Source organism: Diuraphis noxia, unplaced genomic scaffold (assembly GCF_037042655.1).
Source record: "Diuraphis noxia isolate RWA-SAM2 unplaced genomic scaffold, SU_Dnox_SAM2 contig0001, whole genome shotgun sequence".
Taxonomy (NCBI): Eukaryota; Metazoa; Arthropoda; class Insecta; order Hemiptera; family Aphididae; genus Diuraphis; species Diuraphis noxia.
In genome coordinates, this window is record NW_028301711.1 from 94,759,525 (window position 1) to 94,774,791 (window position 15,267).

Consider the following 15,267-nt stretch of genomic DNA (forward strand, 5'->3'; position numbering starts at 1 on the left):
ACAAAAATATTACTTATATTGAAGGGTTTATTGCATTATCACATTACTAATCCAAATAAACTATTATCTCAGATATTTGGTATGATGAAAGCAATTAAAGAAAATTATACTGTAATTGAAGACTTTACTGTAAGTGATACAACTCTCAAATAAGTATTCATTGCATTTGCAAAGAAACAAGTATTTTTAAATACAATGGCATAAGACCTTGTTTTACTTTTACATAATATATCACTATTAAATTTACACTCTGCTTCTCTCACAATTATTGTTATTCTGGTATTCCTATACACAAAATTCCTTAACATTCAAAATAATAACGATTTATTAAATCTAGAAATTTATGACTCTTATATTATTATAATTAAAGTATTTAAGTTAAGGTTATCAACTTGTTTATTGTTACTAGATTAATTCAACATTCAAAGAAGCCAGAGATAAAATAAGTTAGGAAGGTACTCATTAATGAAATACATTCCACATTTACCTATTTAACCACTTTTTTTGTTTAATTACCTACATAGAATATTTTCCTTGATATTTAATTTTTTCAAATAAGAAATATACAGTTTTTAATAAAGATTTTAAAATTTTGTATTTAACTAAAATTGTTCGTGTTGGATATTTAATAACATGTTATTAAATAAAAATTGTAATAATTTTGTTCATAATGGAACTATAAAAAATAAGATGAAAACTTAGTTTGATAGCGGTAAAATAATCATATTGAGCAATTCGTATATAGGTTTTCAACATCAAAATTCCATCATTGGAGCTGATTGGTATAATCTAATGTAAATTAATGTTTTTTAATAAATAATGGAATTAAAACTCAACAAGTGAAATCATATGCGATTATACACAACATTGGTACAAAATGAGCAGTAATAATTTGTTTACAAATATGTTGTGCAATGCTTGGGATAACAAGTTAATCATCTTGGAATTAAGTCATTATCAACAAGCTGATAAATTATTATCATGTATAAATGTATTACTTCTAAGTACTAAATTATAACAGGGGTGGACAACACGTGGTACACGTGGCATATTTGACGTTGATGAATTGGCACACTAGATAACATCAGATAAACTAATACATAATTTTAAATATTTCTAAAGTTTTGATTTCCAATTTCAAACAAATCATAAAAGTCATAAATATTATATTTTACAACATTTGTGTCAAAATAACATTAACAATGTTAAATAATAATTAAATAATGACATAACTTATTATTTATTTATATTATTATTATCACAAAGGAGTTTCCAGATTAATATTCCCATAGGTATGAGAATTGTTGGATACGATAACAATTTGAAATGTGTGCCAGACTGTACCTATTACAAATTAATAATCAAATAAATTGTGCTATAATTGCTGTACATTAACATGTAGTTTGCATCCAAGTTTTTTGTGATTGATAAAAAGGCATCCAATAAATCAGGTACATAGAGTTTAGGTATAAAACGAAGCTATAAATATAATATTGTCTCAAGTAATTTTAATATTAAATGAGTAGATAAATTTTTATGCAAAGGAGGAAAAATCTAAGCCAACTCTTAGTTGTCTTACATAATACAATTTTGGAAATGCGTAACCAAGAAAGATTTTCCAGAACTACATGATTGAGCGTTGAATTCGGTTTATAAATTTGCCTCGACATATATATATGAAAAAAGTTTTTCTAAGATGATTTTCATCAAAAATAAGTACCATACCAAACTCTAACAAATACTTAAAAATGTAATGCTCATATCTACAACTAAACTTCAGCCAAATTATGAAGAGATAATGAATATCAAACAAATTCAATATCCTCATTAAAATAAATCACTTTAGTCACAAATGTCAAAAAATAGTATAAAAAAAATCTAAAATCTGAATTTATGTAAAGAAATAAATATATTATTATACAATTTTAAAGTAAATAATAAGTATTAATTTATTTGTCATATTCTCAATTTTTAATTTTTATTTGGCACAATATAGAAAAAGGTTGGCTACTCCTGTATTATAATAACATTTATATAATAATACTAGATCCTATGCATTTTGTTGAAAAAAAAACATTGTATTTCAGATTGTCCAAATAGTTTTGTAACTAGTATAAATTGTTTAAAGTAGAATTGGAAAGTGTTTTTAAAGAAATTGTCATACAAACAAAGTTAGGTTATTAACATATTTAAACAATTCTAAATTATAGACATGAGTGAAAAAATTATAACTCTGTTGTAAATAAAAAAAGAATACACTAATATAATTATTCAAAAGCATTAGATTTTAGAAATTAATACAATAATCAAAAGAAAGTTGATAAAATTTTGAATGTATTTTTGAATAAAAGTATTTCGAATTATGATAATTATTGTATGATATAGGTAACAGTTTGAAAAAAAAAAAATTATATAATCTAAATATATTTGTTGGCATTAGATTAAAGTTAAATAATAAAAAATGATTACTTCAAGAATGTAGAAAAGGTGCACCAGTATCTTATGAATTCAGTTATGTGATATCTGATTGCATTTGATTTTTGAACAATCCTTCAAAACCTAAAAGAATATAATCGATTAATAACAGGTTAATTGATTGAATATATAATAATTGCCAGGTATAAAAAAAAATTATATACAAGAATCATATTCTAAGGAATTTTTTTTTAGTATATTTTACTATTTACAGATGTTTCAAATTATAAAATAAATGTTTGTTAACTTTTTTATGCTTTGCACATTTTTATAACCAAATTTAATGTAGTAGCTCCAATATTTTATGTCTAAAATTTTTATTTTTCATAATTAAAATTAATTTACTCTTTTACCATCATAGTAAAGTGAAGTAAAACTTTTAAATTTGTCTATGACTTTAAAATAATTAATCTTATTATGAACTCTATGTATTATTTTTCTAAATAATGATTTTAGCTGTAGTATGTTCATTTAGTTTAAAAATAACCATTATGAAAATTCAAAAATAAAAAGGCTAATTGAATGTAAGCAAAATATGAAATTTAATATATCATTTACCATTAAAGTACAAAAGTCAATTATGTATCAAACATTTTTATTTTTATTCAACAGTCCCCTTCATTACGATGATAATAATTATTATTTATCAAAAAAAAAAAAAAAAATGAACTAACAATTACAACTATATTGACTGCTCCCAGAAAATGTTTTATGTGAATCTTATAATATTAATCAGATCTGCAGTGAAACAAACATTCCTATTGCCAATTACAATAATTACAGGTATTTTCTTTGATAATAATACCACTAATTTACTAATTGTTTTTTTCAAAACTATTATACTATTTTTATTACCAAGTAAAGTAATAATGCAGTTCAAGTTAACTTATATTGTTAAATATTTAGATAATGTTAATCTAGAAGAATTAAATTTGCCAATGTCGCCTCGTTACGTTAAACATTAGTCTTTGTTAAGCAAGTATCCAAATGTTGTTCTTTTTTTATTTTACTCAAAAAACTAATATAGAGGAAGTGTTGAAGAGAAAATGTTGAATTTTAAGAGAGCTTAGCTAAAAATATATTCATTGATGCTGATATAAATGGCATTGTATTTTATATCTCAGAAATAACTGTTGAGACTATTTCAACAAAATATCATGATATTCTAGAAAAATTTGAATAAGTAAATATAAAAATGTATGGTTATAGTATTATATTATTATAAACGGTGTATTATCTTAAAATGATACAATCAACAAAAAGTGGAAAACCGAATACATCTTTTGAATGAAGATCAGTTGGGTAAGGGATATGAGTATCATAAATACATGACCATCATATCATGTTTTTATTTTATTATGTTACATATTGGCAGTATCGACATTGTTCCATTACATGGAGAAAATGAAGAGATTAATGATTTAGATATAATGAGAAGCAAAGAAATATAAGCTGATGATTATAGTATGAACAATCATAACAGAGGGTTGTTAATTATATATTTATTTATGGTTCAATAAAATAATGATTAATGTAATGTAATATATTTTACTTTTTATTTAAATTAATTTAAATAATTTATTAATAAATAAATAATTTTATTTTAAAATAATGAATAATGCAGGGGCGGATCCAGCCAAAAATAACGGGGGGGAGGGCAATAGTATTTCATAGATGTAAATATAGAGGCTGTTTCCAAAAATTAATAATTAATATACACAATAAATTTTATATGGATATGAAGTTTTTTAGAGAACGGGGAAGCCAATCGCCCCGATCGCCCCCCCCCCTGGATCCGCCACTGGAGTAATGTATATTTTATACTTTTAAATATAACAGTTTGTTCTTCTAAATTTAGTTTCACTTTGGAAGTATTTTACTTATAAATTATTGAAAATCATAAATAGTTTTATTCTTTATAGAATAAAGTTGTTAATTCAATACTAATAGGTACTTTGAAAGCTTATAGTGATTAAAGAAATCTGGCTAATAGGAGAAATGATAAATATGATTTGGTTGGAACTTTGAAGCTTATGGACCTCAACTATTTAATACAAATAATATGAAAAATAGAAACTGACTCTCCTATATAGTTTAACAGGTACCTATCGACAGATATTCAAGCTATCCACTATATAATATAGTCACCTATTAGGTATACATAATAATGTTTATTGTATGAATGGTTAATTTTTAAAAATATTACTTGACTTAGGATCAATGTTTGATACCAGTTTAATTGTTTTTTTTCTCATTGAAAACTATAATAGTAGGTAGGTATGAGAACTTAATAAATAAATTATACTTTAGTCACATTAATTTTAGTACAAATGATAATTCTCTAAAATAAATACATGTTGAATCATTAAACACAAGTACACAATGTTAATTAGTTATAATACATACCTACATTCAATGATATTAGACTAGACACAATAATGACAACATTGATTCTTCAATACATCACAAATTTGTACCTAAATACAGGACAATATTTAAATAATAATTTTTCAATTGAAGAAATATTTAAATATTGTAGAAACTTACCAAGCATCGCAATTTAGGAATACCACCAAAATAAAATTCAATTACCGAAATCAGCAGGCATAATGAACCATTAGATAGTACTTTTTATACTATAACTGGTAAGGTTATGAGAGGCCCAAAGAACCTCAAATTTTGCAATAGGGCCCATAGTCCGAATGAACGCATGACTTAACATGAACTTGTGGGGTTATCTGCCTAAGGATAATCGCAAAATTAGTTATTACATCTTAGAATTATGTAAAGACAATTCAAATCTCGGTAAAATAAAGATAAGTTCGACTGACAAATTCTGACTGAACCATAGTACTTACTCATTGAAAAATTTAGGTTTAAAAAACCCATAAATATTCGCAATGGGCGCGGTAAACTAAAAAGATGAGCGAATCCGTAAAAATCGTATATAACTGCGAACTTCTTTACTTCTCTAGGCTATGTCGCATTGAATTTGAAACCTAGTCCGTTGAATTCCAACTTTCCGTATATCTAACTGCATAAAGAAAACTACACTAAAGAAAAAAAATTGTAAAAAGTAGGTCTCCCGTTAAGGCGTTATATAATAAAGTGTTAAAATTAAAACCACACAATCATCGATATTCAATATTAGGTACATAATTATACAATTACGTTTTTAGATATTGCCGTAGTGCCGTCTAGTACAGTTTGTTGTAGTCTTCGGTGTAGTCTGGCACTATTAGACTATTAAATTCAAAATTATTTCGTCTTGATGATCAGATTACGTGACGTTATCATTTACAGCAGTCGTGCTTATCAGTAAAGTTATCACGTGAATGGTGAATGAAAGACGTTCCTTGGAACAATCAACAAAGCCATGACGAAGATTTTCGAATAAGAAATTGGAGAGCATCGATACGTATCGATTTAATTTTGAGTGTCCAAGAAGTTACACGTTCAATATAGGTACAAGCGATATGTATCGACCTGCGTCGGGCTTAGACTTCGAAGTCGATACGTAACTATTCCCAGCCATTAGCCAATACTTCTTGAAAATCTTGAATACCCATATTAGTAATTAATAATGATTCGACGCCCCAGTTCATAACTGAAACAACTCAAAAACTTAGCCCTCCGGATATTATCAAGATTTTCAAGAAGAAGAATTCGATTCGTATCGACTGAGAATAGTTACTTACCGATTCGTATTGAAGTCTTGAAGTATTGAAACCGAGTAAACCCGATACGGACCGGGGTGCATCGCTTGTATGTTAAACCTTAAACTTTTCTTGAACACTCAAAATTAAATCGATACGTATCGATACACTCCAATTTCTTCCTTGAAAATCTTTTCCATCTTGATTCTCTATGTAACGTTATGCAAATTCTAATATTTAAAATGTTCTTTCTCCGACAATAATTTGACTATATTTTATTGTGTTGTTGCAGAACTCAAATCGTTAGAAGATTGTGTTGGTATGTGATGTCTATGCCATGGATAAACCGATAAACGTATAACGCGATTGTGGTACGTTCCCATTTTGGGCTGAATTTCGAGATTGTTCAATTTTTGAGCTAATTGCCATTTGTCCTATAGTAATGTTGTCCCCCAAAAACGTACACATTTTACTCAACAGAATCCAATCACGCCATAGCCAGATGTCGTTGTACTATTCGAAACGAAATATAATTAATATTATTCTGTTCGAGGCAGAACGCAAACTATAAATACGTACGTACGAATAAAAATGATAATAATTATCCTATAATATTATCAGATTGAAAAACTAATAAAAAAAGAAATAATATCTTACGATCTACATAAACGAATTAGAACGTTCACCTACTCGAAAAAAATTTAATATTTTCGGAAATATTGAATGTTATAATCAGTGTTGTATGTGTCCATGAACTAAAATACCTAACAACGACTTTAAATTGTAGGTCTTATTATTGTAAGTTTTTACCAAGCGGCAAGCTTACCTACCTACATGCGAGGCTTTTTTTAAATATAGTTAGTGTCACATTATATATTATTAATTAAGGAGGCATTCCCTCCCTAACTTGGTAAGGGTAACGGGTAACACTTGGGAGATTTTATTTATTATTTTGAAGATAGGCAATATCTATAAATTATTTCAGAATTCAGGTACCTAAAACAAAACTTTACTTATATACAAAACCGACAAAACCTTAGCCAGAACTATAATAGGTATTAATATATTAATTTAGTTTTCTATTTTTTTTCGGAAGTAGTGGGACTCGCCGCAATGAATTTATATAAAAATGTTACTAATAAAATAATAAGTAATTTCCTAATATCATCAAAAAGTGGGTCACATACAGTACTGTCACATACTGTATGTGTGGAGACAGTCGAGTAAACTTCGTCATTGAGTACCTACCTAACGATGTATGGGTTAAATTTAAATTGAGTGATAAATCATTATTCATTGCATACAATCATATAAAAAACTATTCTGACCAAAGATATTTAGCCAATAAGAAAATCCTTTGATGATAACTAACATTATATAATTACGCATAAATATATACGATTTCGTCAAAATTTAATTTTCAGACGCCAATAAAAAAATATTGTGAATTAATGATAATTTTTTTTTTTTAATTCCTACATTTACAATTACAATTTGTGAACTTAGTCTTCGTCTATTGCGATTCTATAGTTATAACATTTAATTACCTACATTAACTTAAATAATAATTGTTACAGTTTATAGACTTGGTCTTAGTAAAGTTATAGCATTGCTTACAATAGGTACCTGCTAGTCAATAACTAAAATATGTATTTATATTGTCTACAATATAATATACAGATTGGACACACATTTATACACACTGACAAATCTCAGAAATTCCGTTATATCAATTTGCCTATATTTTTATCCTTGAAATGCCATTAACTCCAATCCCTTTAAATTTTAATTTAAAAACAAAAAATATGTGAGACAGCTTAAACTAAAAAGAAGTTTGGTAGAAAAATCCTCTATCGGCCCTATCCAATATAATACAGCACAAAAAAAAAATAAAAATATTTTCTCCTTTTATACTTATGGAATAGTAGCAGCAGTATGTGATTTAAATAGCAATTTACATAGCTTTATTATGACTAATTCATTATAAATAGAATCACATAAAAATTGTTTTAGTAAAATAGAAAATATATAGCTGGAAATTGTTACTATCAATTCAATAAAAACTCCTTATTTTTATGAGTTCTGAAAGTTAATAATTTAAGAAACACATTTAAAATTAGAGGGATCAAAAATTTAATTATTAATTTACAGAAATTAACATTATTATTATTATTATTATCATCTTGCTAACATCTTGTGCAATATTTAGGTACCTGAACGGGCTAAATGTATAGTATAATTAACTGTATTGTTTATTTTACTTTTGTTTAATAAAATTGTATAATATATTATATTAACAGACAAAGTAAAAAAATTATATTTTATAATAATAAAAGCAGTTTACAAACAAATGATTAATTGTATTGCTATCCATTAAATCTTTCTATTTAAATATAATTATAATTGTGCAATCATAAGTATTCACGACTTATGTGTTATAGTTATGATATTTTGTTACAACAATCACATAATACCTTTATCCTGCACTCTCAAGCACTTATGTATTATACGATTTATTATTTATGTTTAATTATGATCATGTCATCATCATGATTCATGACTTAAATTACCTAATGCAATTTTTTGTCATTTATAATATTACATCGACAGCTATTATTTTGTTAAAATTAGTTCATTTTTCATGTCAATATTTGGGGATTTATAACATATAGGTACGATCTACCCGAGTATTAATATAATATGCGAGTAATAAGTTCAATAGATACATATGTTATTACAATATTCATCGTAACTTTTAAATAAAAACTATAATGATGGTTGTTCGAATGTTTGATAATCGTGCCTATAGGTACAGAGTGATCACGATTTAAGGTAGGTATTACTAAATATTTCGGCCAAATGAACTTGTATTGAAATAAATTTGGAGGGAACCTAAGAGGTACTGAAATACATAGGTATTTAGTGAAATGTTCAAATTTTTAACACTTACAACGTGCACACCATGTGCATAGAATTTATAAATTTTTTTGTTATTACATCTATTTAATTATAAAAATTAAAAACATATAGCTCCCTAACGAAGAGAAGATTTTTGTGTAGAAATCATAACATTTAATGAAAAAAAATACATAATGAACCTAAATTTAATAAATTATTACATAGGTAGGTGTATTAATTAAACATGATTTTTCAAACTTGAATAATAGCTGTCATTAATTCGATTTTTAACTTAGAGCCAAGAATTGAAATATGTCAAATCAACTTGAAAAAATTTTGTCAATTCAAATCATGTGCTAAAAATAGATTTTACCATTAAAAAATGTTACGCAATTTGTACTAAGTGTAAAAAATTTGATAGTTTCACAAAATATGTATTTTAGGTAGTACCTTCTAGGTTCCCCCAAAGTTAATTTAAATACAATTTCATGGGTTTTGCTCTTTAAGCGTAATTAAAACAAACTATATGAGTCTTAATGATATTATAAGTATAGATTTATATGTGCTGTGCATTTTTTTTTATACCGGAACGAAAAATACTTAACAGAAGTCTGGAAAGGAAATTAGTTGTCGGGTGAGTGAGTAAATTATAAAATTGATTATAAAAGATCAAAAAGTCTTTTCGTAATCATAAAAGGTCTCAAAACTTCTTTGTGTACATAATACAATTCTGCGCAAGAGCTTAACACTTGACAAAACTCAAAAATGTGTACCTACACAATATTTCTCTGCAGTCGGGAATTATTCATTTAATTTTTAAAAATGGATAGGTAGGTCATGTTGAAAAAAGGGATCGTTAATTTTTTTTTTATTCTGTGTTGCGATCAAATAATTGTAAACTCCAATTTAATAAATGTGTATTAATTGGTAATAATAATAATATAATAAATACCAAATAAATATACTTCAGTAGTTGTACGGTAAAAAATGAATTGATTATAAAAGGAATGTCGGGTTTTTATAACCGAAGTGCAATTATTATTTATCCATCATGGTTTTTTTTGATATAATTATTTAAATAACTCGTTATCTACGTGTAATTTTGTTTTTAAATGTTTAAAATTAGATTATTATGACCTAATTATATTAGAATAAACAATGCAATAAAATATCAAACTTAAATTTCAATACCTATATCTATATGGCTATATTAAATAGGTAAGTATCATATAATTTAATTCATAATAAATTAATAAAATGGTAAATGTAAAATATTATCAGTACTAGTTGCTATATTTTTATTTTGCTTTGGTTGATAATGACATAGGTATGCATATATTATCAAAAAACAATAATAATTATATCCACGATTAATAATTATAAATTAAAAATTTATAACTCATGAGCAAAGATAGAATGCTGGATGAGATTTATATTTTTTCGCCCTTTAGTATTTTTTATTATTAATAAAATAAGACATTCCTAGCATATGGCTATCTACGTATATGAATGATAGAGAACTAATTAGTTTGTGGCTATTTTAAAAGGATAGTTAAATATAAATAAAAATATTAGTATAATTGAACAAATGTATACAGATGAGTGAACTAAATAACTACACGATTACAATAACTAGATGAAAAATTATAAAACAACAATAAACATATTATACAGATTAGAGACTGGAAGTTGAGTTTAACTAATGAGGCCGTGAGGGTGGCCGCGTTTAGACGTCGTTGAAGTGGGGAATGAATATGTAGATTGTAGTGAAGCGAACCTGTTGAGTTATGGAAATTTCTTGATAAGGTACGTATGATGTACGTATGATTTTCATAAATTTCAGATTTCAAAGAATTAAAAATATTTGTAGTATTATTATTAAAGATGGTTTTAAACAACGCATTAGTCCAGAGAAGCACGGACATGGAATTCAATGAGAACTAAGTGAAGTGAATAACAACATAATCAAGTAATATTATTACCTAATATAACAATTAATAATGATCAATTGTCTAATTTAGAGGTATATTCAAATACGAGTATTATTTACTAAATGAAATTAACAAGGTTTAGAAGTTTTTTAGATAAAAGTATTATAAAATTATGCATAATTCTAATTATTATATAAAACAAATTTAAATAAACATTAAATATTGTACAAATGAGAAAAAAATGAGTGCAAATATAATACATACATACCTACGTATGTCATACGGATTATAAAATAATTAACTTTTTCAATTATTTAAGTTGGTTCTTAGTGGCTATTGTTTAAGGGGCAAAATTTAGGCAATTTCTATAGAGCCTTTACTCGTTATTGCCGACGTACAACAGTTGTCACTATGGTATTTTTTATACTTTATCACACGTACGCGGAAGCACAAGTTATCGAAACATACTAAAATATTTTTTTATTTAGGTAAGTAGATATACACTACAATATAGTTTATTTTTCTGGTCGTATCTTTAGTTTATTTTTGGAGTTTTCGGGGAGCAGTTTTGTATACAATTTTATAAACCTACATATTATACTCGTTATATTCTAATTTAACGCCATGTGAATTTTTTAGTACAAAATATATGAGTATATTGTGTTGCAGCTGTTATACTAATGCCATGATATTATTGATTTGGTTTTTAAGTGTGTTAATAATGTGCCATGGTATACTGGTAAACTTATATAATAGAATAATGAATAATTTACTATAATAATTGTTTATTGAGTATATAAGTATGGCCACCTATTTACTTCTCGATCTACACAAATTAGTATATTATTAATGATAATTATACCTATATCCGATTCAATAAAATGTATATTGTCATAGGCGTGCGCACAGGGGCAGCAAGGTGTGCTCTTGCTGCTCCTGGACGGTTTGAATATATTTGTATGGGCCGAACTATTACTATATAATAATTACATAACATAATAATAAAGAATAATGTGTTATTGATATTTGATGTATTTTTAATTTTGATTTGGTATACCGGTGTTGAGCAAAAACAATCTATGATTAACCAATGATTATCGTTTAAAATATTTTTATTTAAAGGTCAAAAGTTAAATTTTGATTTTGAGCTTAAAAATGTTAACTTAATACCCATGTATGGGCCGGTACAAAAAATATTCGCTGCCCCTGACTTGAAACTCTGCGCACGCCTATGTATATTGTAGAATATTATTTGAACGTAGGTGTATATTTTATGCGAAAGGATCTGAGACAATATTATTATGTTTTTGACGCGACGATATATTTGGCCAAGAAAATGAATCTCAAAAATATGTGTCATCTTTATATCATTATAGTATGGCTTACATAAATGTTTTAATGATCAAAAAGCCTGTGCTCGCATAACGTCGTAGTATACGCATAATTAAATTAATAGTATGCTGTAATAATAATTATTATTATGTACCAGACGGGGAAAAAAGAAGTAAAAAAAAAACAACTCATCGGAAATGGGGATGAACACACGTGGGAAACGAATTGTAATAATATACTCGCGTGGTATTATTATAGTCCAAGTACAGCTGTAGGTTCAGACGAAGTGCTGTGGCATATTTTAAACGCATTAGTTTTGCGGTGGTTTTTTTTCACTTTAAATGATTTCACTTGTAGACCATATTTTATAAATCATTTATTTTGATTACACAAATATTTTCTCAAATAGTGAAGTAATATTGGTCGCATAATTATTGCAATTTTAATCACCTATGTGTATTGTATAAAGGTATACGATCAATTAACGATTAAATTGTTTTTACATTATATTAACAGCGGTGACCACCGATAGACTATGGAAACCATTCAGCTTGGAAAAACTATATCACCAGCCTTCAAATTTGTTTTATCCTGGGTATTTTTGAGTATTTTTTACTTGTAACCTATACTGTACACCAGATCGACATCTAATTACCCCTTTTTTAAAATTGTTTCTGTTATAAATGGATGTCTAATATGTATGAAAAAATTATTCGATTTTCGTCAGTCACCCTGTAGCAACTTAAACAGTTTGAAAAAGAAGCTAAAAACCCGTCCACGGAGTTCAAATGAATCTGACGTTATAATTTTTATTAAAATCGGCCCAATAGTTCCTTACATACTCGTATTATTATATAGACTTTCAGCTTTATTTTGTTATTATAGATTTATATACCGTATGGTGGCTATATTTTCAATGTTAACACTGTTGAGATGGATAAATGTTGTATTTGTATAAACCTAATAATAATAGACATACCAAGTTTATGGGCATAATTCAAATTTTGGAATCTTCCATCAACATTTTGAGAGTTAAGAGAGAACATTTAAAAACAAAATTAAAAATACATATTTAGTATTACAGCTTAATAGAATTTCTATTATAAATTATTGTTGAAATCGTTATTCATTTGACACTAATATTGTCTTATGTATGTGATGAATACACCACAATTTAGATTCATCGGTTTAATGCAACTAATTATTAGGCAATCAATAGTTTATTGGAATATTTAACATTTATATAATACTAGCTGTCCCACTTGTTATTGCGTATACAAAAATTATGGCTGTTAGGTATTAAACTGTAGACCGTAACTACTGCCGACAACACTATAAATAAACAAGACATTTTAATTTTTTCGTTAGCTGAAAAAGATTCATGTGTGACCAACCTTTTTCTAGGTAACTATAGTGGTTAAAATAGGCTTAAAACCACATTTGTGATATACTCTGTGATTAAAAATAAACACATAACTATCGGATTAGTGGTTCCTGAGATCAAATATTGATTATATACACGAGGTGTCTCACGGTGATCTGATTTATATGGAATAACTTTTGTTGTATTCAAAATTTAAGATTTTTTTCTATGTAATTCATAGACATTTGCGCTACATTTTTAGTATTATTATTATTATTTTTTTCATACTGAAAATAAAAAAATGAAAAATTGATAAAAATATGTTTGGATAAATTCAAAATAGCCTATTTGTGAATCTAATTATAAGAATATTTTGATGGTAAAAAGATTTTTCTAAATCAAGTAGTTTATCTTTTTTAAAGTTTTTTAAAATTCAATTTTTTTTTTTTGGTTAAATTAATTTGGAACGTGATAACTTTTTTAAAAATATGATTTTCGATAATTTACTAATATATACGTTTAATTATTGTATAATCTTTCTGAGATACCCTGTATATATATCATATATCCAAATTTATATTCTAATATAAAATATAGATAGATTAGGCAGTTATGAAAATGGTCGTTATTCTTATTTCTGACTAATTAATCTATAATATTAGGAAATATTGAAAATAAAATTTATGCCACAGCTCACAACTACGTAGAGATTATTTATATATACCTATATATAATTTGAATTTAACTTCATATCAAAAAAATCTTAAAATACGATCTTATAGGGTGTAATAATGCATGCCTATTAAATAATTGTACTAGTTTTATTGTAATAGGTACCTACTGAGACGATTTATGAAGTAATTTTTTGTTTTTAATTATTACTGCGTGCTTATATAATATGTATAAATAGTGAACAAATTCATTCTGATTGCTAGTAAATAATTATTGTCCATTGTATACATAAATAATATCAACGACCAATAAATTAAGTACATAAGTACTCGGAATTGAATGCATTTGCATAATTAAAAACAAAAAAACTTAGTGAGCCATGAATTATGCCAAAACAACTCGTAGGAATTACAGACAATATATTTTGGGCCTCGCATATTTTTGCATATAATTTCGATAAGTTTTTAATTACCGCTGTTAGTATTGAATACGTTTAGTCATGAATGTCTAATATCAGTATACATCAAAATAACAACAAAAATATTTCAGTTAAAATTAATACAGCTCATTATTAAAATAGGTAGGTAATAAAAATAATGTGACCTGGGTCATAAGATATTTCCATCAGTGGAAAAAAATATATACACCTAAAAAAAATGATATACTAGACTGAAGTTTTTTTCCGTTATAATTTCTTATTATTTTATGTTAAGCCGAGTCATGACAACATTAATATTATAAGTTAGATACATTTGTAGAGGCAATGAAAAATAGGTACCTACTGGGAATACTGAAGTACTTTATTTTACACTTTAAGCGGAGTATTATTAAAATGATATATTTTTTATATTTGTGTATGTCTGACATCATCTTTACAAGAGCAGGAAAAATGTTTCAATCTTCAACATTGTTGATCTCCTGTAGAAAAGTTGGATCTAGT

The 15,267-nt window shown here is 26.2% G+C and overlaps 1 long non-coding RNA gene across 2 annotated transcripts; it reads right to left on the bottom strand.

Moving 5' to 3' along the window:
• Positions 1–1,149: 1,149 nt before the first annotated feature.
• On the bottom strand, positions 1,150–6,112 carry LOC107166769 (uncharacterized). Of its 2 annotated transcripts, none has more exons than XR_016189732.1 (5): positions 5,647–6,112; positions 5,334–5,509; positions 5,023–5,217; positions 4,882–4,952; positions 1,150–2,559 (listed from the first exon to the last, which is right to left on the bottom strand). It is a non-coding gene; the product is annotated as an uncharacterized LOC107166769 (long non-coding RNA). The 2 variants fall into 2 exon arrangements; XR_016189731.1 differs by having other exon boundaries at positions 5,334–5,528; positions 5,647–6,111.
• Between the last annotated feature and the right edge of the window lie 9,155 nt (positions 6,113–15,267).